The 5000-nt window shown below is 30.7% G+C and overlaps 1 protein-coding gene across 2 annotated transcripts in view; it reads left to right on the top strand.

Moving 5' to 3' along the window:
* Positions 1-5000, top strand: part of LOC145245783 (protein unc-13 homolog D-like) — a 513002-nt gene that overhangs the window by 253889 nt on the left and 254113 nt on the right. The gene's annotated exons all lie outside the window — the stretch shown is intronic.

Raw genomic sequence — 5000 nt, 5'->3', positions numbered from 1 at the left:
GTTAAAAAGGAAAGATCAAGGTAAACATCAGAGTCGTTTTTTAACGTGGAGATTTCTTTACCTTCCTCTTTCCTCCTCCTTCTTTCATTTATGTATCTACCCATTTCTCTCTCTCATCTATCTATCTATCTATCTATCTATCTATCTATCTATCTATCTATCTATCTATCACGTCGTCTCGCTTGAAAGCATCCTCCCTCGCTTGAAAGAACCCGGTCTCGCTTGGAAATTACATTACCAAAGGAAATTACCCCCCCCCCCCCAAAAAAAAAATATTTGAAATGGGCACTGCTCCAAAAATGGAACACACTAACTTCCGGTCAGATAAAAAGTTTCCATTTTTCTTTCATCGTCGCCACAAATTTCGTGTGATAATTGAAAACTGAACCCCATTTTTTTCCAATTCTTTTTTATAAACTGAAACCTAAGTCTGTAATCGATGATATTAACAGGAAAAAAGTTAAATAAAAAAAGGTGAAAATTGTGGAATTTAGACGGGGGTGGGGGTGGAAGCAATCTCGCCAACGTCCGTGGAAAAAAGAAAAACTTTTGTTGATAAATAGTTTGCAAAAAAACAAAAAAAAACAAAACAAATAAAAACTTGAAATAAAGAAATATATATATATATTCAGTCACTTTACGACAGGTGTTTGTTACTTTTTATTTATTGCGTTGGCTTTGTTTTTTCCGGTTTTGTTTGTTTTGAAATTGGTCTGCATCTGTTACAGCGCTCGACCTAATTCGATAATTGCCGATTGCGCCCGATCCATGCTTTACGGGAATTCCCGGGAAGCCGGGTAACATTCTGCAAGAGTGCCCATTTTTTCCCACGTCTTTGTATTAAAAAAAAAAAAAAAATGAAATAACACGAAAATTTTACTCGCGGTTTTGAATTTGTAAATACGAAGACAAATCTATATATCTTTTTTTTTTATTCATTTATCAATAAGACAAACAAATATTATTTTCAGATCAAAAATTTTAACGTTTCCGAATGCGTGCGTTTTTGTTTATTTTTACATAAACATTTTAGACATTAATTCAAATATACGAAGGCATACATATATATCTTTTTTATTATTCTTTGATTAAATAAACAATTATAAATGTCAAACAAATATTCGGTGTTCTTGCAGTATTACATTTCAGATAGTTTTCCAAAGTTAAATTACACTTTTATGGTATCTTTTTTTTTATTTATTAAATTCTAAGGCGAAACTAAACAGAATAGTTAACAAGTCCCCTCGCCATGTTAAGAATGTCTTTCTAAATAATGTGATTATTTCAGCATGGTTCGTACACTGCAAAAGTATAAAAAATTTGGACGTTTCCGAATCGTGCGTTTTCTTTTATTTTTAAAGCACTAAGAATTTCAGAGGTTGCTTTTCCTTTATTCACAAAAACATAAGAATTTCGGACGGTAACTCAAATATACGAATGCATAACTATATATTTTCTTTATTCTTTAACCGGTTAGATAAACAAATATTTATTTCATACAAAAATTGTAACGTTTTCGATTGCGTTCGTTTTATTTATTTATTTTTTTTTTATGAATAAGAATTTCCGACGCTACATTACATTATCGAAAACATATATATATACTAGCAGAAGTACCCGTCGTTGACTGGGTTCAAAAACAGCCTACAGAAAATGGACTGTGATTGATGAAAGTATGATAGGTTATGAATAGGAAGGGGTGTAAAGAGAAAGGTTTTGATACTCAAAAATTTTACCCTAAGCAAAATATGATGAAAGTAAAGATAATTTTCGCGAAAATATATTTTTTTATATCAACTTTGTTTCCATTCGTAACCAAGAGTGACCAACAAAATGATGTTTCCTTACAAAGAGAAAAAAAAGCTATATATATAATAATATAAATATACGAGAAATAAATGTTACCATAGTCAATAAAAGTTACTTTTATGGTAGAAAAGTTCATTGGTTTGTATTTTTAAGTAGTCTGTAATTTTTTTTTAATTCACGAACCGGTTTAGAAAAATCAAAATGGCAACGACTTTGAAATGGAGAGCCCCGTTTTCAATTTGAAGGAGGGGCACCTGAGCATTCTGTGTTAACAATTTAAGAGAGTTCCGTCAACGTAAAGAATATTTATAAAAATATTTTAATGTTTTCCGTTACTTTGTGCTTGAGGAATATTCGATTATGCTATGTGTAGTTTATATAAAAATTCATTTAAGTAGTTATCACATCAAATTTCGTTTTAATTTCGGTTCGCTGAAATTATTTCAAGTAAAGAGCATTAAAAACTATTTCAAAACAAACAAAAAAAACATGAACTGAACTTTTATTGACTATGATAACATTTATTTCTTGTATATTTATTTTTCGGGTAGTCGTTTGTTGGCTTTTCTGCTAAACACTCTTACTAAATAATATTGAGGAAATATCGAAAAACAAAGAAACAAAACAGTTTGGAAAAACAATGAAGCTTTACTTATTTTAGTAAAATAACCCGAAACAGCAAAATGGGATATTAAAAAAAGTAAACACGTAATTACTTTAGTTTTTTAAAGCAAAGAATCGATATAAATATGAATAAGAAGAAAATGGCGCCCTTTTCAAGCAAAACAGCTTCGTTTCAGTTTTACAGTATTGAACGGTGTAGTATTGCGCCGTCGGATTCAGGGTTGTACTATTGTAATGTAAAGAACAGCAGAAAGGGTTGTAATCAACTGAATTCCTTCTAGTACACTGACAAAAAAAAGCTTAAACAGATATATAAATAAAAGTAAAAAGGTTATGTAAATGTTTTTAAAAAGACACGTAATCACGTGAGCAGAATTTTTTCCTTCTTTTGACACGATAGCAAGTAATGTTCTTATATTTTATTATTTATCTATTTATCTATTTTCGAAAGAGTGCCACGTGCAAGTGGAGAAGGAAAAAACAGAGTTATGCAAAATTTGTGTCGAGAATTGTCTAAAGTTCCGACTTTTTTTTTGCTTTCACTTTAATAAGCACGTGAATTTATGAGGTGAATTTATTCGACACAATATGATTCAACTAAAAAAATAAATAAAAGCTAACGTGAATTAAGATTAAAGTTAAGGTGTTATTGTGGACCTTCACCCCTTTTAAAAAAACCTTGTTAAACTTTGTGACATATTTACATTCTATGGAGGTCATGCGCGAACGAACACCCAATAATTTTATTATACCATATTTCTTCAAACTGAAACATAATTATTGAAGTATACTTACGCAAATACATATGAAAAGTCTTTGTTAAAGTTTGTGCCATATTTCCATGGAGTACAGGCGCGAACGCAGATCCCACAATTTTATTATATCATCCCTATTTAAGTTGAAACATACTTATCAAAGTATTCTTATGTACATCTATATCAAAAACCCTTGTAAACGTTTTTTTTTTTCATTTTTTATTTCCATACTTTGGGGCCAGGCGCGAACGCAGACATCACAATTTTTATGAACCACCGTTCTGCCATATCAAACATACCCATTCCTGTGTCTCGATACATCTTCTATCATTATATGCAATCAGTTTTTTTAAATAGTCAACCATATAGGAGCCTATTCGTGACCCCCCACACACGTTCAGCTTTATATATATATATATATATATATATATATATATATATATATATATATAATGTGTGTGTGTATGTGTGTCTGTGTGTGTTATTCATTTATCGATAAGACTGAACAAAGATTAATTTCAAACAAAAATTGTAAATTTTTCTAATGACTGCGTTTTTATTATTTTGTATTTTTCTGATAAAATTTCCTTACAAATTTTCGCATGCGCGTTCGTGGTTCTGTGTTGTTTTTTTTATAAATTTCCTGAAACATTTACTGCATTCAAATAATTATACGACAATTATAACTTAGATTAAACGTTCATTTTCATACAAAATAGAATTTTTCGTAACTAATCTATATAAATAAAATAGTAGACGTATATGTGTGTAAATATTTAACAGGTAAACTACTGGTCGCATAGCACTGCAATTAACAGGAAATAGTAATTATGCACCAAGGATGGTCTATAACGGATAAATTCTTTGTTTGGGTTGATGAATAACGCATACATATCGGCATGTTGAAATGTGAAATGTTTTACTGGCGGACGTGTTTATACTTCCTTCTGCGCATGGTCACATAAAATTAATTTATTCAAGACTTCTTTAGATTTAATTATCTTGGTCTCGATACCAACATCGGTAGAGAACGCAGCCAGAACGTAAACTGTTTTGGTTTCGATTCTAGCTGATGGTAGTAAGGCATTAAAAAAAAAAACTTTTGTTATCATGTCTTTGTATTAATAGATGAGAATATCTGCATGGTTTTAAATATATTTAAACGTATTTTAGGACAGGCGGAATCAAAGTATTTATTTACAGGCTTGGAAAATAAAACTTTTCTATTTAATTTCTTACAGATATATCTTTTGACAATTATGTATGAGGACAGAATATTCAAAGATATCAAATATTACCTGGCAACGCCGGGTACTTCAGCTAGTATATATATATATATATATATATATATATATATATATAGTCATCCACATACAGTACTGTTTCACAGCTCATTCGTGTGGCTAGACAAGCAGCTACCTCAAGCCAGGATCGAATCTTGATCGCCCAAACGACAGTCGGTGCTTCTAACTGTTGCGCTATATGGCTGTTGTTATGCGGACAGTGAATTAACAATGTTTTGACATTGTCCAAATACCTCAGCTCAATTTGTTTACACAAAGAGCATCACTTCATATGCTAATGGTAATTTGTATATCACTTCCCAAATGCTTCACCTAGGATAGGGAGCATCATAGTCATCCATATATAGTACTGTTTCGCTATTTCACAGTTCATCAGTGCGGCTAGACAAGCAGCTACCTCAAACCATAATTTTGTAGGTTTAAATTTCTATTTAAATTTATTTAAAATACTCTATATAAAATCTGTTTTCATTTTTCATGCATTAATATTTTTGTTTCTCTTTCAAAC

The sequence above is a fragment of the Euprymna scolopes genome, chromosome 1 (genome assembly GCF_053919585.1).
Source record: "Euprymna scolopes isolate OS-2025 chromosome 1, ASM5391958v1, whole genome shotgun sequence".
Lineage (NCBI taxonomy): Eukaryota > Metazoa > Mollusca > Cephalopoda > Sepiida > Sepiolidae > Euprymna > Euprymna scolopes.
The sequence above is the reverse complement of the archived record's forward strand: the minus strand, read 5'-3'. Positions and strand labels throughout refer to the sequence as shown.